Raw genomic sequence first — 26,467 nt, 5'->3', positions numbered from 1 at the left:
CAGACTCCGTGTCGCGACACTAAGGTAGCTTGTGTACAGCTACTCGCATAAAATCTTAAAGCAATAACTAGGCTAAAGCTATGTAGGTCTAGACTTAGACCTACATACTATACTGATTATACTGTACTACCAGCCCGGAATGCACAGAAAGATTTCACTTTGTGTCATGTTTAACTACAAAGCTTGCCTCTCCGTCTATCTGTGAGGTGTACAGCCCTACCACTCTTGCAGGGCTAAAACAACATCTTTAAATGTGTGTAGATGACTAAATATATCATCATTAATATTCATAGAGGTCTAACGATAGACTATGTTATTATGTGTGTCCTAAAAGTCCTCTCCCTCAAGTGACTATCATCATGGAGAAGGCTATTAGTAGGCTATAGTTGTATACATGGTTGTGTTATCAAAGTTATCATTGCATAGCAATCATAAGTTGTCCCTGTAGCATGTTTGTGACAAATTTTGACGATCATAATGAGCAGCGTCAGAACTTTTATCACTCCAGCGGCATTCTAATGGTTTAATTTGGTGTCTAGATAATTGTATTCATATATATATATGCAGAATATCCCTGTGTATATAAGAAATTCATATGAGAGAACGTAAAATTTGAAAACTAGTGAAAACAGACACTTGCAATTTTTAACTTTTTGTACGTGATTTACCTTCTAAACTCTGTGTGTCTACGAAACCAAGCACAGTCTTGTGGACACACATTGGAAGCAAGACTACATGTAACTCAATACCATGTAAATTAAAAGAAGTTATTTGCACTCAGTAAAGACTGCTGCAACAATGGAGCTACCCCCCCCCCAGACTTGCTGCCTCAGTCAAGTACACCACAAGATTGAAGCTGATTTTTTTTCTCTCTCTCTCTAAAGAAAAAAGAGACCCGGGGGTCACGCGCTCACCTGAGTATCGCAAGTTAACCTTCCATGCATTCTTGCAGACTCTTACTTGAGAACATTGGAAACTTATGGTGGGGGTAGCTTTGAGAGTGGGGGCCTAATGTCCATTTACATATTCCATCACACTGGTAAAAAAAATACCTACCAGGTACACTGTACTTTATAGGATGTTGGATTATACAGCTTAGGGGAGAAAAAAGACTTGAAGCCCTATCACTTTTGATTAAAACTACGTTGTAGAGAAAAAAAATATTATTGAATATTCATTAATCTTGGAGGTTTAGACCCCCTGGGGCACCCAGGGAAGCATTGTGCCCATCCAAACACTTTGAAATCTTATCCCCAGGGGAATGCTATGTGCCAAGCTTGGTGAAAATCCATTATGTTGTTTTCAGCAAGATAAAAATTTAGGCCCGTATTTGGACCCCCCCCCCCACCCATCCCATCAAGCATCATTGGGTCCCAAGGGGGTGTGGCACCCCTGATTTTCCCATGAACAAACTTGAAACAACAGTCATCAATATACTGACTCATTGTATCAACTTAGCTCAATCACTTTTGGTTCCAAAGAAAATCTGTAAACATTCCTTACAGGATGGGAGGTGGGACCCCTGGGGCCCCCAGGTGGGGCATGGTGCCCATTTGATGGAATTGAGATTCTGTCCCCCTAGGGATGCTACCTGCCAAGTTTGGTGAAAATTTGTGATAGGGTTTTCCAGAAAAATCCAAATCTAGGCCCCTGGGGCCCCCAGGTGGGGCATGGTGCCAATTTGATAGGAATGAGATCCCCCAAGGGATGCTAACTGCCAACATTGGTGAAAATTCATAATGGTATTTTCAAGAAAAAGATGAAAATGTTCAATTTGAGCCCCATTAGGACCCCTCCCCACCCCTCCCCTGGGTCCCAAGGGAGGCACCCCTGATTCCGCCATGAACAAACTTGAAACTACATTCATCAATGTACTAATTCATAGTATTGATTTAGCTCTATCACTTCACGTTCTAGAGAAGAAGATTTGAGATTCCTTAATCTTTTTTCTGGGGGGGGGGTATGGTGCCCACTTGAACAAATTGAGATCCTATCCCCCTAGGGATGCTACCTGCCAAGTTTGGTTAAAATCAGTCAAGGGGTTTTCAAGAAGAAGATGAAAATGTAAAAAGTTTACGCACGACGGACGACGCACGACGGACGCCGGACGAAGAGCGATCGCAATAGCTCACATGAGCCTTCGGCTCAGGTGAGCTAAAAAAAAAATGTAAGACAATACCTCTACAAGCTTATCAAATCTGGAAAGGATTGCTTAATCTATGCCAATGGTAAGGAGATGACTATCACATTCATAACCCTAAACTGAAACATGTCCATTCATTCAATTCAGCTTGTAAAACTGGTCGAACATTGCATTAAATGATCATCTATAGGCATCCATCATCAGCTAAAATGGTTTTAAAAATTTACACACTCATCGCAGAGTTGGGAGAATTTTTCCAGAAACAAATTCTGCTCCCAGAAAATGTGTTGATCAGAATATTTGTTTCAAAACGTCCAAACGTCTAGATAGAAGAACACCAAGAAACCAACGAGTTCACTGAAGAAATCAAATTGACAGAACTAATAACATCAAGCCTCTGAAAGACACAAAAAAAAATAAAAAGAATCACTTTTAGGATTGAGAGCAAAGGGGCACGCAACCTGTGCAATCAAAGTCAGGCCTACAGTAGAGTTACTGCCCAGTCCTCATTCGTCGAAGCTTATGCTTAACTGATTGAATACTACGAACAGGAAATGAGTGTTCAAGACACAATCTAGCATAACGCTTGTAGATTTTTGTAACTGACCCATCAGTAACATCAACGACCGCAGTTTGTAGCAATTCAAGCTCAACGGTCGACCAGGGTCTTCTAAAATTTGCAGGTAAGTTACGAGTTTCTACCTGTTCGACTTCTTGTAATGTCTCTGCAACGGATGAATTACCAAACTGCGCAAAGTCATCTTCTGCTGGCTCCTCAACAATGGTAACATTTCTATGCTGTTTAGCGTTTCCGCGTGCAGAAACAATGGGCATCGAAATCTTAAATGGAATGTGCTCGTGCAGCCTCATTACCCTTAGTTTATGGACACCACTCAGAAAGTAATGTGACAGGATTCCAAGTCTGCGCAAATGGTTCTGAGTGAAAGGCATATCATTCTCTAGATTAGCCATTCGAGCGTAATCAATGTAAATGCCGAGCTGCAGAAAAGCAATACAGGTGACAAAGAGACAAACAGTCACCGTTTGATCACGGTCTAAGTTACTCCCATCTAGCCTAGAGACCACAGGTAATATCCAAGGCATGGTAGTGTCCCTTACAGTTCTGAGGTTCCTGGAAAATGTGAAATTACCTGATTCTAATCTTACAAGGACATCAGCAGATAGACTTGCAGATCTTGCTGTAAGTGATTCTGTGCCACCGGGCAGGATGACTTGCCAGACGGATTTGTGGTCCCAAGTAGCCTTCTGATGCTTCGAGGAGTCTAAAAACTTCAGCGCCGGAAAATGTGTCATCTTTAAATCAAGAAAACCTGCTTTAATGACAGCATCAAGCGAGCGTGAAGCTTTGACAAGCATTGTTAGTGCCTTACCAAATGTCATTGGAAATCCAAATCGACCAACTTTTGCCAGCTCTTTTACGAGCTGGTCAAGAGAGATGCTGCCAGTACATCTCTTGCCAGAAGGAGGCCGCTCCTGTGTATACATGCTGAGAGGAGTTTGATTGCTGCCGTGCAGGTCTTGCAGCAGGATTTGTACTAAAATCCTTCCAGTTATTGCATTGTTTGCACACATATAGTCTGAAAAGGTGAACAAACGTTTAATTCGAGTCTGCTGAATGTCGGAGCGTGTCCAGTTGCCAAGAGGAGGTGGAGTATCTGGCAGTGCCGCTCCATTGGCAGGACCAATACCGAGGATACCTCTCAGTGTGGTAAGGCTTCGACGGTCGCTGACAGTACCAGGTCCGAGGTTGACAGAAAGGACGTTATCTGACGGCAACGAAAGTTTCCCCCAAAACAATCTCTCCAAAGCCAGCTCGAGCTGATATGCCCTCCACGAGTTTAAAAAACCACCTGCATGCTGGCAAGTGGAGTGGAGATTTGACAAGTCATCAATTAGATCTTTTGCAATTGCTTGTAAAATCTCAGTGAACTTCATTGATGGGTTGCTATGGACATCGTAAAAGGGGATGAAAACTGGATGGCGCTCTAGTACTGTGGCCAAAGCACGCTCTTGAAAAAAATCCTTCGCATCAATGGCATCGGGGATTTGATCTTGTTGCAAAACAGTTACTATCTCCAATCGGCATGCTATGTCCTTGTTCAGTTTGGTTGTGTTCTCCGCCATTGTCTCAATGAAATGTGTTGCCTTTGAAGACATTGAGGCAGTTGTGCGGTGATGGAGCAGCTGGCAGGTTGCAATAATCCCTGAAACAGGATGATTATGTAGTGTACCCACGTGGCAGTGTGGGGTATCAGCGTACATCTGGAGAAATGTAATTTGTCGTGGGAATGCTGCTATCCTTCGAAGTTCTCCAGATATATCGAGTTGCCGGCTATCCAGGTTGGTCTGGTAATTAACGGCGTCATACATGGAGAGAGCATTGTACATGACACCTCTGGAATTGATGAGTTCCTGAACACTTTGCCTGGACCACAGCAGATGGGTGTTATACGCAGAAGCATCAATAGTAACAGCATGATGGATACTGATTGACCGAATCATATTAACGGTGTACATGGCAGATATAACAAAGGGTTCCCGTTGCTTCTGTCCAAACCTAGATGCCATAATCATAACGCGTGTCTGTGGGGGACTTGGTGAAACGGAAAGTGACTCTTGAAGTAACTCAAAAACAAATCGTTGGTCTTGAGGTAAAATATTGAAATTTGAAAGATCGTGAAAAGAGTTCTTTTGAATAGATGCGCGGTTATTGTCTTTACGAGGCAAGTTGCTCAATCGATGAATGAATGCATTCCTCACGCGATGAAAATAATCCAGTGTCTCTTCCGGAGTAATACTTTGATACCTATCTGCAGTCGGAACAGGGCACACAGTTAATCGCCATCCTTGTGAATATCCAATGTGCATTCCCAATGTACTGCGAAGGGACTTCAGACTGTTAGCATTGTACGTTCGCACATCTATATGCTTCTTCAGAATGTGGTATACCGGTTGAATACTGGTCCGGTTGACATTGAACAACAAATATGGTACCGGTGATATGATGCCGATGAGAGAGTCCATTTCTACTACAACCCCGTCAATGTCATATTTGTAATCAAGATACACCAATTGTTCCAATGTTGTTGCGTTGGTAGATTGCGTATTCAAGTAGACATTCTCACTCGTCAAGAAATCCCTGATATTTTCATACTGTTCGACTTCATGGACAAATTGCGTGATGTTTTCCTTCGCAACGTCGATGAGGTTCTTTCGTTCCGCCATCACTGTAATTTTAGTACAAGAAAGGATCCGACAACATGTCAACATTACCACGCACACCAAAAATACATGTCATAAAATAACAAACAATAATGGGTTTATCAAGCCAATTCTTCGGAATTAATAAAACAAGTTAACTTTGTCATAAAATATACAAAGAAGAAAAGAAGAACGTAGGTGGAAATGATGACATGCTGTGGATTTGGTGGCTATATTAAGGACTTTTCGATTTGCACGTTCACTGGTCGAATGCGACTAAAGCAGGGTTGACGAGGCACGCAGATCCATATCTCTACCTTTTCAATTTATTTCCCACGAAAGCGTACTGAGCTCAGTGATATCATCTTCATAGTTTTAATTGCAAGATCATAATCATTCTGAATCTCCATAGACTTTAGGAGGAAATAACCTTCTCATATATCAGCGGTGTTTAAGACAATGATAAATTCATGTTATTGTATGACGCAATTCGGCCTACATCAAGTGCAAGGTGTAAAAGAACTTCTCTTGCTGCAACAAATTTCCAATGCAGAAATAAACTGTGTTCATTTTATGGAGTATTCTGCACAAGATTTGTATTAAGGGAAATCACAGACAAGGTAATATAGTTTTAGAGAACTTACGAATCCACTGCTCTCCTATTGCATGTCTTGCAAAAATCAAGTCAATTGTATCCATTGTAAGACTTATAATTTGGTGTTTTGTACAGAGCTCACTTGATGAATACAAAGGTGTGATCTTGATTAGTGACCATGCTTTAGAGCATTACGTCTTTTTGTATGTATATCAGGTTCGAAAAGAAACGTCTTAACACGTCTTTTTGACTCAAATAAACAAAGAGAATGGACGTCATTTTGACGTCTTTTTAAGTCGCAACAGTTAAAGTAGTATTTGATTACAAGATCCAATGAAGCTGTAGGTATCTACAGGTACAAACATGACTTTGTATATCGAAGCTTCCCTACTCCTGAAGTACTAACGCTATACCTATATCTACAACCTATTTATCGTTATAGACTGGTTGTATGACTTTTTTGCATACGGACAAAAAAAGTGGTAATCAGTCAGACCGCAACGTCCTGAAAAGCCTTCGCATTTATCGTACGCGTATGCATGGACCTCGCGGACATGAATACTTAATGAGCTGGGAGACCACATTTTTAGAGTGTCTGTAAATCTAAACGACATTATCAATCTTCATGATTTATACATCGATAAAAAGCTGAAGAAATGTACTTTGATGAGATTCGACCACTTAAAAGGTTATGACATATAAAATATACTGAACAAGGAAATTATAAAACACAAAATTTGCATATTTTTCATTTTTCTTAAGGGGTACATTAGACCAACGAAATTAATGTGGACCAAAATGGGAGAGGTATAAAATGAAAGAGGAAATATCATTGTATAAAAACATAATGACTTTATGTGGACTGATCCTATGAACGGGTCAGGTTGGCGAATAAACCATTGCGTTGTACAGTTAATTTTTGACGAGATTTCAGTTTGCCGCGAATACGCGTTTCTGATTGGTTAATTCCCTCTGAGTGGAGAGTTGAACGAACCTCGCGGAATGTCAGTAAACGTGTACTCTACATGTGTGTAGATGACAGTGTACTGTAGGACCCTATGGTGTGTGTGTGTGTGTGCGCGCGCACAATGTATGTATACGCGCTCAGGTTCCAGCTGAGACAAAGATCTCCACGTAAACAACAAGAACAACACTCCACTCTGATCGACAGCTCAACTTTGGCTTGAACTTTGTTTGCACAACTAGATAGAGAAGCGTGCATTAATAAATACCATACAAATCAATAATAAAAGATCTAGCACTAAGTTTGCGCATATGAGTTCTTTGGGGCTCTCTATTTGGTATTAGAATAATTATTCCTTATTAATCCACTGTATACATCGCTGAGTAATTTATCTAATGATACCCTAGGAGCGCATGATCATTCATGTATCTCAAATTGCCACACTATGATTTTTACTCGACGAGACTTTCAATTTTCGTTTGTTTCTAAGGGAGGGACCAATTCAGTTCTTACTGTGCTATTATAACAAGTAAATCTAAAACGTTGATCATCATTCATTTGTTGATTCAACCTATGAACGGGTCGGGTTGGCAATAAATAGAAAGCCGTGTTCTAATTTGTCTCTGGGTCGTTTGGAAAATATCGATATAATGCAGAGATATGAATAATGGTATCATAAGCTCATTTTGTAGAATGTAAGCATTAAAAGGTGTGATTTATTTCAAATATTCACAAACCATGTCAATTAGTCACGGATAGTAGATCTTCATGTCGTCAATAAGTGAATCTCGTAGACCATGCACTTTGTCTCTGAATTATCTCGCAAAATCTCGGGTGCTGAGAAGGACATGCGCAAAAACCTGCGCGTACGATAAATTATTGATTTGAGCTCATTAACAGCAGCGTTGCGGTCTGACTGTAATGCTCTAAGGAATGGTCACTAATCTAGGTCATAAAAAACAGAAAATGTGTTTACGACGTGATTGTGACGTGACATCTTGTCTTCAAAATAGTAACTTACACGTCATTGAGAAATCTTAATATGACCACGTAGACATCAAAAAGACGTCACAAATATTACATATCTTAACCATTTTCTATTGACCATAAAACAAACCAAAAGTCGACCCCTTGAGTATGTGTGTGGACTCAACAGAGGTGAATCAGGTCAATCGAGTCAGTTTTGAGTTTTCCGTATTTTCTGAGAGAGCTATTCGTCTACATTATCTCTAAGTTTGGGATCGTAAATTGAATTGAAAAGTGGGTTTTCAGTACACTGTAAAAACATCGGTGTTAGATTTAATACCATGGGTGTTAAATTTAACACCGATCAAGTGTTAATAGAGGACCACATCCACAGGTGTAGAAAATATATTGTGATGGTGTTGAAAAGTGTTCACCTGGCACTTCTTGGTGTTAATTTGACACTGTATCTTGTGATATTTTGACAATGTACTGGTGTTAATTCAATAATGACAACGCATGGTGTTGATTTTATATTGTTGATGTTAATATCAATGGTATAACACCCGTCCAGCTTCAATAGGAGACCACACCAACTGGTGTTACTGTGGTGTAAATGTGTTTACACATTTTTTCAAAAATCAAGTATTTTATTGGAAAATTCTTGATTGTCTTGTTTAAGTTCAAAATCAACAAGATGTGCAGTTACTAAGAAACCCTTCAAAAACAGTTTTTTTTTTAATTTAACGCCATAAATGAGCACCGAAAATTCAACACCAGCTTGGTGTTTCATATTTAACACCGGATTTTTTTGCAGTGCAGTTTTCTACAACCCCTTTCATTGGTAAAGTAGTGTGATCAGGTTTTTCTTAGGGCCTCTTTTAATTTGTTGATAATCCTTTGCACACTCTTCACTTTCCAACTCTAATAACTTTTGAAGTAAATATGCTACTGCTTTGAAAGTTCACATCTATTATTAAAAGAATGTGTTTATCAAGCATGCTCAATTACAGCTTAATATAATAATCCCTTCAGTTTTGTTGCTACAATAATTTGAATCAAGGTTTTTGTCCCATTCATGGCACGGGTAGCACGGCTTAGTAAAGATTAGGCGCCTGAATAGACACTCTACTTCACAGCCTCTTTTCTCAGTTCAAACTTTTCCAGAGTGTGCGCTTTCATTAGTATATTTATATAGGTTAGGATCATCAATTTGAATTGAGTTAAACATCATTTTGAAACTTAATAGAGTCTGCTCTTTCAGAAGCTGACCTTAAATTAAAATCCATGTCTGGTGTGTTTTGTGGTGCACGGTCACATTTAAGCGAAAATACGTTTTGACGTCATTTTGAGACGTTGAAATGACGTTCATTTCTTTGTTTATTTACGTCACAAAGACGAAAATTATTATGACGTGTTCTTGCAGTCACAAATGTGACGACGTTTTTACGTCTTCCATTTAACAATTGAGCAAAAACATGGCAAGCTGTCGAAAGTGTACTACGTCTTAAGTAAATTTAATGTCATCATTAAGTGGCAAAAAAAGACTAAGATATCTAGTCATCAATTTGTGCAAATTTTACTTCATCTTCAGATCGGCCGTGATCTGTCAAAACAATACTTTCGTTTGAGGTGATTTCGAGATACGTTTAAAGTTTAAGCCTGCCGTTTACCTAGGGTGAGAATTAAAATTGTGTTCTATATCAAAGTGGGGTTATTCATGTTTGTTCTAAATCAATATACATACTCATTTTCATATTGTGCTTAGAGAACTTCTAGAGTTTTTAAAAACTACTGCCACATTAATGATCTAGTAAAATTGCATAACTACCAAGATATACCTAGTTCTGCCAGATAAATGCGTCACGAATTCGTCGCTTATGTATATCACGTTATTGATATGTCGCAAAACCAATGGAAACGTGGCATGATTAATAAAGCGGTCCAATGACATAAATAAATTGTAAAATTAATGTAAATCTAATGTCATAAATATATCAGTAATTATATGATAATAGAATTGTGATATATACGTTGCAAAAAAAAACAAATTTTGTGTCATTAATGCATCAACAAAACTATCACTTCATTAGACATCACAAAGCTAATGTACAATATACGTCAAAAGTACGCAGGGATAACATGGAGTGATTACATCATCTTAGCTAATTACATTGCACAAATAAAATCATATCATTTTATTGTCTTAATATGACGTACGACATTTGACCAATAGTAACCGAAAAAAGACGTCTTTTCAACGTCAAACCACTATCAGATTTGTCTCGAGAACTGACTTCTCAGACCACTCGAAATGTTCTTTTTAAATCATCAATATATCCGCAACCAAATAATTCATCATTTTGTAAGAAATAACCCCCTCCTCTGACTTTTGAATCATTTTGTAAAAGCAGTTCACAAATGATGAGTTTCTTTTCAAGGTATCTGATCAAGTGCTGTAACATCAGTTAAATTACTGTCTGTAACAATGTTTTCCAGCAAATATCTTTCTCAAAAACAAAAATATCAATCTATTAACAACAAAAAACAAAGAAAAATCTGTTGACGCAAATTTATCCAAAAAAAAGATGGCGACGTACCTTAGCCCCCACTTCCAAGAGGACTTCAAAACTAAGCAAAGTTTAGAACTCATACAAACACAAAAAATAAATAACCAAGGATACGTAAAAGAACAAACACTTACCTATCACATAATCAAAAACACATTTCCAAGTGCTATCAAATCAGGTAATAGCGGTTAAAAACCCAAAAGGTGTCAAGTCTATGAAAATATTGTAACAGATACTTCTGAGGAACAGAAGTTCAATGAAAGCACACAGAGCATCAAGATCGAGCCAACCACTAGGAAACACAATCGCACTTAGAGTGATAAGGAACCACCACTGAGCACAACACAACTGCAGATATCTACTACAAAAAAGAGAAGCCCTCTACGACATGAACTGGCCAATAGACCTATGGTCCACTGTAGCAATGTTCCCCTATACCTAACCCTAACCCTAACCCTAACCCTAACCCTAACCCTAACCCTAACCCTAACCCTAACCCTAACCCTAACCCTAACCCTAAACCCTAACCCTAACCCTAACCCTAACCCTAACCCAACCCTAACCCTAACCCTCTTAACCTAACCCTAACCCTAACCCTAAACCCTAACCCAACCTTAACCCTAACCCTAACCCTAACCCTAACCCCCATGTACAATTCCTATGCAAGGGTGCAAAAAAATTCCAAGTCCGAAAAATCCCATAGGCTTTGTACATATGTACTAAGCCTATGGGGTTTTCCGACAAAAAAAAAATTGTGTACAAAACCTATGGAAAATTTTTTTTCCCGAAAATGTGTTTTTTACACGTTTCAGACAATTCTAAGCATTTAAAAAAAAAAATCTTTGAAAAAATACTTTGAACATTTTTCCAAAAAAAAATTCAAAATGGCGCCAAAAAAAAAAGTTATAGGAGTTAAGGTCCAAAATTTTGGGATTTTACTAACTAGCAGGTGTACTACCTATACACAAAATTTGGGATCTTAACTAGCACTTTTCATACTTGGCAAATGCCCTAACTCTAACCCCTAACCCTAACCCTAACCCCCATGTACAATTCCTATGCAAGGGTGCAAAAAAAATTCCAAGTCCGAAAATCCCATAGGCTTTGTACATATGTACTAAGCCTATGGGTTTTCCGACAAAAAAAATTGTGTACAAAACCTATGGAAAATTTTTTTTTCCCGAAATTGTGTTTTTTACACGTTTCAGACAATTCTAAGCATTTTTTTTTTTTAAAAATTTCTTTGAAAAAATACTGAAAATTTTTCCAAAAAAATTCAAAATGGCGCCAAAAAAAAAGTTATAGGAGTTAAGGTCCAAAATTTGGGGAATTTACTAACTAGCAGGTGTACTACCTATACACAAAATTTGGGATCTTAACTAGCACTTTTCATACTTGGCAAATGCCCTAACTCTAACCCTAACCCTAACCCTAACCCTAACCCTAACCCCTAACCCTAAACCCTAAACCCTAAACCCAAACCCTAGCCCTAAATCCTAAATCCTAACCCTAAACCCTAATCCCTAACCCTAACCCCTAACCCCTAAACCCTAAACCCTAAACCCTAAACCCTAAACCCTAAACCCTTACCCTAACCCCTAACCCTACACCCTTAACCTAAATCTAACCCTAAAACCATAAACCCAAACCCTAAACGTGCTTCTATTTAACCCAAAAAGGACCGTTATGTCCCTCAAAAAGGACCATCCCCAAAAAGGACAGGAAAACAATGGTCCTTTATGGGGGCCGTCTTTTTCGGGGTACATAAAGGTCTTTTTCGGGGGTTACGGAGGTCCTTTTTTATTTGGAATCTAGCCCTAACCCTAACCCTAATCTATGCTCTAACCTTATCACTAACCAATATTTAACAGAGGGTAATTGTCGGGGGGAGTAATTGCCCTGACATACACTGCGGCAGAACCAGGAGCCATACGTATGCCAATGGAAGAGTATAATTGTAGGAATTCAAAGTTATTTTGATAAAAATTGGTTTTGAAATGGCCGAGATATAAGGCAATCCTATAATAAAAGGTGATACCCACTATTTATTGAGATCGCTTTTTTACTTTGTTTTTCCAAATCTCAACCATTTCAAAACCGATCTTTATCAGATAGAATTTGAACTTAAAATTGCATGCTCTTTTTCATTTCATAAAGCAGTTTCTAGGTATCTCGCAAAATATTAAATGGTGAATCCTCACCTTCGGGGCACTGCAGCATTCTTTTCAAAGAGGTGTATAGGACGCTGCACATTGTATTTGTTTATTGCATTATTTCTCACAGACTATTGATATCGTTATCATTGATTTTAACGTCATTATCTGCATATACATTTCATGCTTGCATACTGTACAGTAAATTGTGTGTACACGTTAAACGTACGTAAAGCGCGCGTTAATGAGTTCTAGGATTTTCGGTTCCGGTCGACATCCACTGTTCGTGCGGGTTAGAACTTCATACCGGAACGACATCCAGCGTTCATCCAGTGTTCGTCCACTGTTCATCCACTGTCCACCCGGGTGTCTTTTTGGGTATACCTTTCATATTATATCAACAGTGGTCTAGGATGAACAGTGAACGTCCTCCGGGCGTTATCCATCAACACTGTTCAGTATCTGGTATGAAAGGGATATTATCCACTATGCCACAGCGCCCCCATCCGGCTCCATCTCATGTTAGTTGACATTTGAGGGGGTCGGTGCAATATAGGGCTCACACCCGTAAATACAATGGAATGTCCCAGACCCTTTCACAAATTCGTACCAAAGATACCAAAATAAATTAAGAAAAAAACTGATTAAAAATCAATGATGCAGTTTGGCAAAAACTGAATAGCTGTAGATATTGAGTATGAATTCCTCTACAAATTGCATTTTTGTTGGAAGATGAAAGCTTTTCTGGTGGAATTTGAATGGACTATATTTCATTGGATACGTGTACTGAAAATGGGTGATTTTTTGAGTGACAAGAACTCGTAGTCTGGCTTTGCGGACCCCTGGACAGAATTTGAGCTGAATTATCCACCCTGAGAATTTGATGGATGAAAGGGTATATCTAACTTATCCAGGTAAGTGAAGCTGAAACACCTCATTTCTCCCAGCTATCTTACAAAATTTTTTGAAGTTTGATTTTTAACACACATCCCTATGGGGAAATATTTATGGGTGTGAGCCCTATAGTGCTAACCCACACAATAGTCATTTTGAGATAATCGCTGTTGAATGTTTGGAAAGTCCATACATTGTACATTGATAAAACATGTCGAATGCATGCATTTTTTACCATCATATTGGTTGAATTCAAATATGATATTTTCACGGAGATTAAAGTGAAGGATAAGGATTATGAAAATGCATGTAACTCAATTTTGACAAAAGTGTGGGTTAGCACTATATTGCCCCGACCCCCTCATTTTTTCCTTTGATTTTGTTTTATATGTTTGTAGCTTTATCAATTCATTATTCGTTCTCTTATGTATTTTCTGAGGGTCCCATATCGCACAAGCTTTGTTTTTTTTAGTGGGACCCTCCATTTCCATTTCCATCCTTATTCAATGTACTAGTATACTAAGCATATATTTTATATATATATATATATATATATATATATGTATACATGCAGTATATATATATATATATATATATCACAAGTATATTTTCCTCATTTTGTTACTCATTGTCACATGTGTTTTGTTAATTTACGTTTTTGGAATATTAAAGATATGAAAGCAAAGGAATATCAATCAGGGGGTGAAAGTTGAGGTGTGAATTGTCTTTAATTTGTCTCCTCTGCAAATAAAATTTGTAAGATCGCAACTGATCTGTAGTTTAATAAGTATGTCAGAAAAATAGGAACCGCGGGACTCAAACGTTGTCGAACCTGTCATCTACTGCTCTCCGGGCAGCGACACTACCACAAGGCTATCTCTGGTTGCCGGCAGTGACACGATGAACATTGGGACAAATGCCCAAGCTCCGAAATTCCCACATTGCTATGCTAAAGAGTCCAAAGAGGACTCTTGCTTTTATTAAAAGCCTTCTCCGAAAGGCTCCTGTGAAAGTACAAGATGTACGCACATGTGCCTTTTAGAGGTGTAAGTTTCAAGCATGATGCATGAGGTACAGTCATTGACAATTATGCTGTTTTATTGATGTAGTGCATTATCCCTATGTATGCATGTTTGGTACCCACTTAATTGATATACAGCTGCAGTATATTTTACACTATGTTTTAAAGTTCAATGCAGTATTCTGATATTGTTTTGCAAAGGAACATACACTGTCAGTAACTGTTTCTCAGTTTAAAGATTATCAATGCTCAATGCAATGAAAACCACAGAGACATTTCCACTTCTGTTAACCACCTATAAGTGCTTGTATTTGTACATGGTAAGATGTTGACCCGTTTTCAGAGTGTGAACAAAATTAGTGAGGTACTCATATTCGGACATAGGTAATGAGGTTGTTGCGTAGAAACGTCGCCAGTGCTGGGCCGTTTTCGTTCGTTTCTATGCATATTCTTCGGGCAAATTGTGCGTACACTACCTTCGCGCACGTATCAAGTCACTACTCTCATGAATATTCATGAATTCTCATGGATACATTAATGTCAGGATGGGTGCGAGAGAGTGAACGCATGTTTTCTTGATGCTCCGCCAATCATATAAAATTCAGTAGAAAGGTAGCTTTGAACTGCAGCGATGGGCTTGAATCGCCGCAAACGGGACAGTGCTAAGCCCAAAGCCGACGGAGACCCGAGAAATGATTCTAGCAGAAACAATCAGGAAGCAGCTGCTGAAAATCTCAGCGACGACACTGACTCAAAGGACTCTGATTTTTCCACCGCCATCCAGTCTGTGATCGAAAACCCCCTCACCGACACCAACTTCATCTCAAAGCTTGTAAAGGCAATCAAAAGCAAGCTACTCCATGAGGTTCATGAAACTCTATGTGACGAAGTGAAGAAGTCTCTCGACTTAGGCGCCCAGGACGACAGAATCTCCAAGCTGGAAACGGAGGTGAATGAGCTAAAAGCCGCCATCGACGACTCCGTACAATATTCGAGAAGTTCATGCCTCATTTTCGCTGGAGTGGAAGAAAAGGAGGGCGAAAACACCGACGATATCATCAGATCCGTGTGCAAGGAGAAACTCGACATTCAACTGAACATCAACCGACATCGACCGCAGCCACCGTTTGGGCCTAGCTCCAACTGGACGGGATCCAGGCAATCAGCGCAGAAGACCCCCTGAAGAAACCTTCCTTGACTGGCTATGTGCTAAATGTTTGCTGGCTCAGTTGCCTTTTATGAATGATATCAATTCCCTTCGCTTCCTAGCCGATATGCATGCCATTCTGTCATCTATGACATTGTAACCTCTTCATACCTGCTGCTTGATCTGTTGCTTTGATCTTGTCTTCCTCATCTCTCCTGCTCTAATTTGCTGTTATTTATTAGGTGATCCGAGTATCCTCTCGGATCACCTTCTGTATCTGTACTGATTCTTTGTTTTTCTTCTTTTTCTTTTTTCTCCTCAAAAGTTGTGCAGAGGTTAGCTCAGAAAGTCCTCTTCCTATCAATGTCAAAATTATACCATGTATGTATCATGTCCCAAAGACGACAGCGCAAGTAAAATCAATGTGATCAGTCGACCGTGACGTCACTATGACGTCATTATATGAAAACACATTCTCATTCATATCTCATTAATGGAATGGAATTATTCAATGAAATTTACGTCACATATATTTCAAGTCAAGCGCATTCTACTCATATTCTCAAAATTCATATTTATCCTTAAAGCGTGCGCGTACGCGCGCGTTGAAATATTTGTATGCTCAAATCGAGCTCAAAATTTTTTTGCATACGTTTCAGACAATTTGGAGCATTTTTTAAAAAATTGAGAAAAATGGACGGACGCGTACGTGCGCGCACATATACGCACGCACAGCTCTTATGCAATAGAAATTTCCCATTTTTTCACACTTATCGGATGCCTGAAATGTCAAGGAATATTTCTACCAAGTTTCAAGTCAATCCGACTCAATATGACGTCATACGGGCCCGTCAAAGTTGAAATTCCGCGCGCGCGTCAATGGCGATATACAGTGCAACTATGCCAAAAAACCGCCAATTTTAATTCCGATTTTACTCGTCAGAATGGACGGTGACCCCCCATTTTCGTTACATATTCTGAAAGCTGATGAGTTGTAAATATCATTTCATGGGTTGGCGATGTTGGAAAAGTGATTAAAAGATATCAATTCTCTTAATAACATAAAAGAAGTAAATTTTCAAAATTACGTCATCAAATTTCAAGGTCACTCGAGCGTATCTCACTTATCCTTTGCCAATTTGTACCCAAATTTCAGTATGTTGTAGCTTACTAAATGCTCTTTCATTAATATAATAACAACATTTTGATTAGATGACGGCATCACCTCGTAAAAATGGATTGAAGGTAATCTTGTCAAATTTGACCACTTTACGTGTTATCTCTATGGAAGTGCAGTTTTTCTGGAAATGAAAATTGACATGACTATCTTTTTCGAGCACTAGCTCACTTATGCTTCCGTAAATTTCTCCCAGATGTTAGTATGTTGTAGCTGAGACTTTGGGCTATCTAAAGTGTGACCTCCATTTTTTCATACGACGTCGGTATCACGTCGAAAAACTTGGTTGAAAATGACACGAGGCTTCGATGCAGCGTCATTTTGCTTAATACACAGGGCCTATGGAGAATGAAATAGGTCATTGCGTAGCGCATCCGACTCGTAATTCTAAGGTCCCTGGTTCGAGGCTCACCCCTGCCAATATTTTTTAACACCTTTTTTCTTCTTTTTCTTTAGTTAATCTTAATCTCCCTTTCCTTACTTTATCTTTTTCTGATTTTTTTATGCTTCTCCTTCAAATTTCTATAAAATAACATGATTTTTTTCTTTATTTTTCTTTCTTTCTACTACTTTCTGTGCAATAGATGAACAACAACAATGGCTATCAGTCCCATATTTTGCACATGTTTAGTACATGTCACGTACATTATTTCATAATATAACAACTACTTGATCGGACACCATCTTATGTATGTAAATTAGGGTCAAAGGTCATAAATGTTTCATCCTGTATCTTGGGGAATACATGTCCTATCTTTCCCATATTTTGCACACGCAAAGACCATGTTACAAGAATCATTTCAGAAAATAATCACTTTTTGCTTAGACGCCATCTTAGGTGTGCAAAGTGAGGTCAAAGGTCAAATATACTTCACTCTGTATTTCCGTTAGTGTATACGGAATTCGGTACCAAAGATGGCAGGTCTCATTCCCGTTTCTAAATGAGAATCCAAACATCACACAGCCAATGTCCCGTCAACACAGATGAAACCTGTATGGCCATGAATATTTGGATCAGGACTCAAATCATTGATTTTCGAAGAGATCGGATCACCTAATTTGTCAGTCTTGACAAATTCCGAGTCTAGTTGTGTATTGATTCATGTCTGTTGTCTCTGGCTTGACCCCTGACCACATTAGTACATGACAATCAGTGTATTGCTAAATTTCTGCGAATCTTAATCTAACGCAGTTCTCCAGGACTGGAGGAAGTCAACAAAAGAAGAAGATAAGAAGATATTGATTATCCATTAAGCACAAGAGAGGAGCCTGGACACGAATATGATCTGCTAAAAGAAGAGAATGTGAAAGCACAGTTTCCAACAGTAAAAGGACTTAAAGTAGATCGCAGATTTGAATAATTTTTTGATATGCTGTCCGTTTGAATTAATGTCATTTTCAGAAACATGGTTAGATGGTACAATAAGTTCGAACATGGTTCAGCTTTATGGTTACAAACTTGAAATAAAAGATCGTGATCAATATGGAGGCGGAGTGCGTTGTTTTATTCGTGAAAATGTTCCTTACGTAAGAAGGTACGATCTTGAAAAAGTTGATCTTGAACTCTTATGGATAGAAGTGAAGCCCAGAAACGAGGCTAGTCTTTTTGTTGGGATAGCTTACAGAAAGCCTAGTTGCCAAACGTCTTTCTTTGATCTGTTAGAAGAAAGCCTCGATCGCGTGTATTCAATCTCGGATAGAATCATCCTATTGAGAGACATTAATTGTAACATGTCTATGGTAAATCCACTCTCCAAAAATGACTGGCAGAGCTGAGTGGGTTGGTGGGATTATCTCAGTGTATTCAACAACCCACCAGGGTTACTCCCAACAGCAGTACACTTGACTTTATTTTTGTGTCGCAGTCATTAGGGGAACTTCATTGCGGTGTACAATCACTCGGATTAAGTAATCACTCCCTATTAAGTGTAAGTAATAACAAAGTCAAAGACACAACAGTCGAAGCCTAAGACCTCATCTTTTCGTTCTTTTCGATCTTTTAATCAATATGCCTTTCTGAGTGATTGGCTGCTGTTGACTGGAATACATTGTGGTCACAAATTGCAAACGTTGATCTGAAATGGTGTAAATTCCATAAAGTGTTTTCAGATATGTGCAATAAACATGCACCTTATGTTACAGTTCGTAAAAAGCAAAAGGGATCGCCCTGGATAAATGATAAATATATCAATATAGCAAGGGAATAATAAGAGAAAATACAGTAAAACTAAGGAAATGACATTTTGGGAAAAATATAAATGTTACAGAAATCATGCAAATAATTTGAATAAAAAGTTAAAAAGGGTATGTTATTGTAATGAATTATCAGAGAGTAGTAATGATATGAGGAAAAGATGGAAAGTGCTTAAAGATTTATTGCCAAATAAGAAAGTATATGATGACTCAAATGTATGAATTGATGGCGAACCAACTGAAGATTTTCATAGGATTGCAACAGAGTTCAATATTATGTTCAGTAATGTTAGCAAATTATGTTGTAGTAATAATGAAGAATGATAAAACTCAACAACGACAAAAGAGTTTGAATTATGTCAACTGTGCACGATCTTCCTTTTCTTTTGATGAAATAAGTACAGATTTTGTTCAAAGAGAATTACAGAAGCTGGACTGTTCAAAATCTGTTGGGTTATTATTATTATCATTATTATTATTATTGTTATTATTATTATTATTCATTCGGCTTTCAATCACAAATATCATATTACATTTTTCGAAATCAGAATATACACTGGAGTGGTAAGGGTGCACCAGGTTGGGCAGCCCGGGTCTGGAATGAGCCAACTAAATGACTTGGGCCCTCGGGCCATCCTCCCCTACCCACCTGGTGCAAACAAAACAGTCATTTCACAATATAAAAGATACAATAATATTTCATTAAGAGGCATGCATTAAAAAAAAACACAAACACAACAAAAACAAAACAACTTTTTTTTTGTAAGTGTAAATTTAAGATTGTGTAACTACCAATCTTTCTTATTCCATTCAAATTACGATGAGCTTCATCCCAAACTTTTGAAAATAAGCGCTCATCTGATAGCCTCGCCCTTAGCGCATATTTTTTAATCAATCGTTAGAAACGGGAGTGTTCCCCCGCTCATTTAAGCTTGCTAAAGTTATACCTGTACCAAAAAAAAAAAATAATAAGTTTGTGAGTGATATAGGCAATTATCGTCCTATCTCACTCTTATCCACTGTAGCAAAAATTTTCGAAAAAGCAGTCCACTCGCAACTCCTTAGTAACTTGGATGAAGGCGAGCTGATGACGGAACGCCAATCGGGTTTTAGACCCAGTCACTCAACCACAACGTGTTTAACAGAGATTAGTGATTTTTTTTTTTTTTTTTGGATAACCTTGACAAAGGCAATGTGGTTGGGTCAGGCCTTCGATGTCATACCCCATGACCTGCTTTTGCTGAAATTGTCCTACTTCGGCATAGACAAAACTGAACTAAAGTGGTTTGAATCTTACGTACTAGGGAGAGAGCAATGCGTTTCTCATAAAGGCAAGAGATCCGAATATCTCCCCGTTCAAACAGAAGTCCCACAGGGTTCAATACTTGGGCCGTTGCTCTTTTGTATGTTCATCAATGATGTTGCTAACGTCAACTTTAGTCCTTGGGCTAAATCTCTTTATGCAGACGACACGGCAATATTTCACCCAGGACGTGATGCTTACAAAGTACAGGGATAACTCCAAGCAGACACTCTACCCCTCAGTAAATGGTTTTCAGATAATGGTATGATTGTTAATTTAGAAAAAACGAAAGTCATGTTATTCAGACCTCGCCGAGGAAAACAGAGACATTCTTTTCAAGTTTGTATGAATGGCAGGCCTTTGGAAACTGTCACGAGACTCAAACACTTTGGGGTAATCTTTGAACAAACTCTTGACTGATCTCCCGACGACGATGAAGTAGTCATGAAAATTTCTCGTTCTATTGTGTGTATACGAAGAATCAAATCGTGTTTGACACGTAAAACAGGGGCCGCGGAACGTTTCTCAGTGTGTGTGGGGGGGGGGGGGGGGCTGCGGACCGGGGGTGTCCCCCTCCCTCGGTGAGAACTTTTTACATTTTGATGTTGTAAATGGTGCAATTTGATGCATGTTTTATCGACTTGAAACGGCCTCACTTGTTTAAGGTAGCAGGATATTTTGATGTGGATTATTATTGACCAATTTGCATATAAAGTGGTAGCATTTAAATAAACGTCTTGTATTAATTCTTACTATGAATTTCATGAACGCTGTCTGTTAAGCAATCAAACAGAAAGGGCATGCACACGAGGGTGTATATAAGGGATATTTTTCCTCCCACACGAAGGTGACTTTACACTTTCAGACCTGAAATTCAGCGATCTGGTGCAAACCTTTGGTGCAGTACTTGGAATTTTTTCTAGCTCCCCCCCCCCAAAAAAAAATAATGATAAAGGAAATAATTAAGGCTTTTTTTCAGGGAAGTGTTAATAGCAAAATCACGGCATTTAGCTCTTATTCCGCATGTGCATCATCTGTGTGTGTGTACAAAGTCTAATGAGGTAGAGGGGGAAGGTGTGGGAGGGGGGTGCCCCCTCCCGCTCGGAGCTTTTGCTTTTTTTTTTTTAAATTGAAATAAAGCGATCTGAAGCACACTTTATGTGGAATATTCGGAAATTGTCATTTCCCAAAGTGTACTAAGTCTATAGAGGGGAACAATCAATGGGAGGGTGGCAAGATACCCCTCCCATATTCGAGGGAGCTTTTTTTTTTCCATTTTTAGAACTGAAATTCAACAATCTGGCGCACACTTCTGTTGGAATATCTGTTGCAAGAATCTGGCGCACACTGCCCTACTTTCAGACTTTGGCAAAAGGAAGCAAGTGACAAAAGTGACATTTCTCGTAAAAGAGCAAAATGTGTCTGTCATTTACACTGACGTCAATGGACTATCATGATGTCTTATCTAACATACCTCTTAGTAGGATGAGTGTTTCTGCATGAAATTTAGCCTGGAAGAAGAGCTCATTATGTGAATTATGAAAACACCAATAACTCAAATTCGGATGGTATGTCACTTGCTTCCTTTTGCCAAAGTAGGGCAACACACTTCTGTTGGAATATCTGGAAATTTGCCAGTCAGAGAAGTGCAAGTCTGTGGAAGGAAACATAACAGGATGATGTGGGAGGGGATAAGCCCTACTCTCCCTCCTACATGAGGGAGATTCTGTATTTTCTGATAGTCTACTTGATAGTCTGATAGTCTGATAGTCTACTTGTATGCAAAGGATGGGGGGGGGGCAAACAGGGAGAAAGCGTGGAAGAGTGCTATTCCCACCCTTCCCGTACGAGAGAGCTTTTGCCTTTTTAAAGTTGAAATTTAGATATCTCGTATACGCATATTTGATGGAATATTTGGGAAATTATCCCCCCCCCCCAAAAAAAAAAAAAAAAATGATCGGGGAACTGAGAGTGGAAAGGGTGATTAAAAGGGAAGATTCCCCTTGTACATGAGGGAACTATTGATTTTTCGGAATGTAAGTGATAAGTCTTGTGCACTCAGAATTATTCAGAATCTAAAGGGGCGACCGCTCCCATCCCCCTTCCCCCCCCCCCCCCCACCCCCTTTGCTACGCCGGTGCTTAGACAGGAACTTTATGTAAGGGCGGAATCTTTGGAAATTCAAATTCATGCACGGGTGTTGTGATTTTTTTTTCCCGATTTCTTTCCTTTTTTTCACGAACCAAAAGTGTGGGGGGCTGCAGCCCCCGCTTCCGCGACCCCTGTAAAATTATGAATCAGTTGCATTTTTCTTTCATACTTCCCTGCTGTGCTGTATGGGGGTCACTAACAAAGACAAATTTAAACAGATTGCAACGTTGTCAAAATAGATATGCTCGTGTAGTATTGAATGGAGGTTATTACATTGTCAGCGCAAGCTCTTACTCATGCTCTCAAATGGCAGTCAATTGAACAAAGAATTCAATATCATTACTGTGTCCTGGTGTACAAACTGTCACACAATTTACCCCCACCGTACATAGTCAAACTTGTGACCAAACGCCCTACTACTTATACCACTTGACATTGCCCTTTCTTGCCAATTACATATACCCAAACCTAGAACTGAATATAAGAAATGCTCCTTCACATATCATGCTGCAAGCAAATCATTTAATGAGTTACCCATTTTTATTCAAACAGCCTCCTCATTGCAAACATTTAAGAATCGTGTACGCCAACATCAGTCTCTCATTTGACATGAACCCTTCGCACTATAGCCATGAATTATTCAGATATCTATTTTCTCCGCTTGTTGTATGTTCTCTCTTATGTGTTTTATGCTCTTACGAACGGATTGTTCTTTAGCTGTATCATATCTATGTTCGTTCTGTTGTTTTTTTCTTACTGTGTGCACATGTAATGTAATGTATATCAACGCAGGGATCCCTTGTAAAGCAGGCCTTTGTGGCACTGAAGGGACTATCCTGCTTTTAAAGAAGACTTAATAAATAGAGATGAATGAATAGATAGATAAATAAATATTCATATTCATGTAAATGTAATTACAATGAGTTTTCCCCTGCATCAACTAATACCAGTTTAATGGTGCAATTGAATCAACTTTTGAGCAATAGTGGGTGGGTTTTTTTTTTGTGTGTGTGTGTGTGTACGCGTTAGTGAATATCGAGACGTTGTGATCCATCAAATTGTGATCGATGTAGAATGACTGAAGTCACCTGTACTGGAATTAGTTCAATGTATACAGTTTTAATCGATTCGTTAAAACGTACACAGCTCACCTGTTGCAGGCAATCGTTTGAACATCCAATTGGAAAGTACCGGTATACACATGCATACTATAAGTAAGAAAAGCAAAGAGCATCATTTTTTTTAAGTTTGTTAGAAAGTGTTGACAGTCAGAGGTAGGCATAACTTTCTTTTTTTTGGGGGGGGGGGAGGGGAGATATGTTATGAATATGTATATATGTAAATAGTGTAATGTCTTCAGCCCACGTGGGGCATGAGAAGTTTCGAGACTCTGCGGACTAACTATGGCGCTCGAGGGGAGTTAATAAAGTTCAGTTGTTATTACTCAAAAAAAAAAGTCTGTACTCTGAGGTGATCTGTTTGGTGTCACTGAGGATATGTGTGGCGTGTTGTTGAATTGCCACCATTTTTTTTTCTTCTGTTCCATAGTGATTAGTATAGATTAACGCATCTTGCCTTGAGGTCTAAGTGCCTTGCCCTTTCCAAGCAATTTCAACGCCATATGAACTGCGACCGAGGTTCCAACAAAACAGCGAGTCGCGTTTCTCGAATTAAATTGGCATGATTGAGTCAAACCAGCCATGCAACAACTTGTAAATGGCTGTTTTCACTGCACAAGCGAATGATTTGCAAAATGATGCGAATGTCAAAAAAAAAAGAAAAAAGGCGGAGTCCAACATTTGGAGAGGTTTTTCTCCGAATGTGTCCCGACAATGGAGCCGAAAACCATTCTTGTGCAGTTTTGTGCGTAGATCTCACGACGTATGTGCGAATGTCGTGTGTAACATTGCAGCTGAACTACGGCCAGCCACATACACGAAGAACACGCGACCTTGGCTTTATACGAACAAAGCAAATGTTCCAATAATCACGGGAAAAGTGTTTCCAAGGAGAGCTGAAAGCTGTGACTGTCTTGACTTGAAGTCAAAAAATAATCTTTTATCATTCTTCTCTCTCTCTCTCCCCCCCCCCCCTCTTTCTTTCGTTTTCTTTGTTGTAGTTAGGTGTGTGTGTGTGTGTGTGTGTGTGTGCCGACTTATTTCTGAGGACCTATTCCACAAGCATCTGCTTCTCTGTAGATTCCTCCACACTATATAATATTTATCTTAGTTTTCAAATAATTATAACTAATCAGTTTTCAAGTCTTATCCCCTATTGGTATCAGAGTATGCAACACATGGTAACAGTTCTGCAGCAATTCTGCTGAAAAGTTTAATTTTGAATTCTCTTTTACAACGCATTTTTGTCGGGATGTTTTTTTCTCCTTTTTTTGCATTTAGTGTGAAGTGCTTTCTTAATTCATTGCTATAGCTTTAGCAGGCACTTAGCACGCTTTATGTAGGCCTTATGAGTTCCAATAATGTGCAGCAAAATATTTTGCACAAAATGTGCCAAATTGTGACGTTAGCCGTCATTTTCATTTTTTAAGGTGCTGGAGTAAAATGAGACATCGATGTTCAACTTCTCCCTTTATTCAAAGTTATGATAAAAATATAATATATTTTCTTATTAACTTCTTTAAAATCTCAGGCGCTTCAATGTAATTGTAATTTTCTCTGATGGACCATAATGGGTATATCATGTTTTGCGATGAAACTCTTCGTGTGTAAATATTCACATACACACACACACACACACACACACACACCCACACACACACACACACACACACACACACACACACACAAACACACAAACACACAAACACACACACGCACACCTATATTTTGAGCAATGAACATGGGTTTCCATCGGGATTCGAACCCGAGACTTCCGGATTGACAGACCGGTGCTCTACTGACTGAGCTATAAAAAGCGCTAGAACGATATTCGTCCCATAATCCTATCATAGCTTCTCAATGCTCGTATGGTCAGAAGCTAGTGTGTGTATGTGTGACACACACACATTAATCTGATATATACACATATTACACACATATACATAAGACACATATACCCATATACACATACACATATTAATCTGATATATCTGGTATTCTGATGTATTATCTGTTTGATGTATAGGCTATCAAATCAACTTTGGGATAAATGCGGGGGATCATCAAAGCGATGCAGCTTCTTTTTTTTTCTTTTTTTTTTGATATTATATGAATATATGCAAACGGAAAACTGACCAGAAACTGACCAGCACTGGAACGATGTTCGTCCAATAACCCTAAATTCTCAATGCACGTCTAGTCAGAAACTATAGTGTGTGTACGTGTGCTACACAAACACACATTAGCCCGACACAAAACCCGCTTTCTCATTAGTTTCTGGTCAGTTTTCCCTTTCTTCGTTTTCATTTCATATAATATTGTCTAGCCTCGTTAATCTTTGACCCACGTTACCCCAGCCAATAACCCACTTCTCCCAGGGGGTAGCCTAACTGCGAGAGACTAACTGCGAGAGAACCGGGTGAACGCGAGACCGAGAGGCGCTGCAGCTGCGCCACTCGGTCTTGCGTTTACCCATTTCTCGCTGCGCCCGTTTTGGCGAGTTAGTCTCATTCCTCAGCCACGAGGCATTGTCAAAAGACTATCCAGAGGTGGCCCGATTCACCCCGTTCAGAATATTTTTTTTTTTAATGAATAACACAAATATGAGACCAGTAGGCATATGAAGTAACAACCCATCATGTGGCCCTGCAATCAGTAGTCTCTGTGTCCGAGATATGAGTGCCCAATTCTGAATATCAGAAAAGTTATAGAAGAAAATTCATCAGATCACAACTTTTGTCCCACTGCACTCAACTCTCCCCTAAACATTCTGTTGATAATCAAAATATGAATACATTTTAAACGAGGAGAGTTATGACATTTCAGCGGGAGATGAATACTTTCTATTTGATG

Source organism: Diadema setosum, chromosome 4, assembly GCF_964275005.1.
Source record: "Diadema setosum chromosome 4, eeDiaSeto1, whole genome shotgun sequence".
Classification (NCBI taxonomy): domain Eukaryota; kingdom Metazoa; phylum Echinodermata; class Echinoidea; order Diadematoida; family Diadematidae; genus Diadema; species Diadema setosum.
This window is presented reverse-complemented; position numbering follows the sequence as displayed.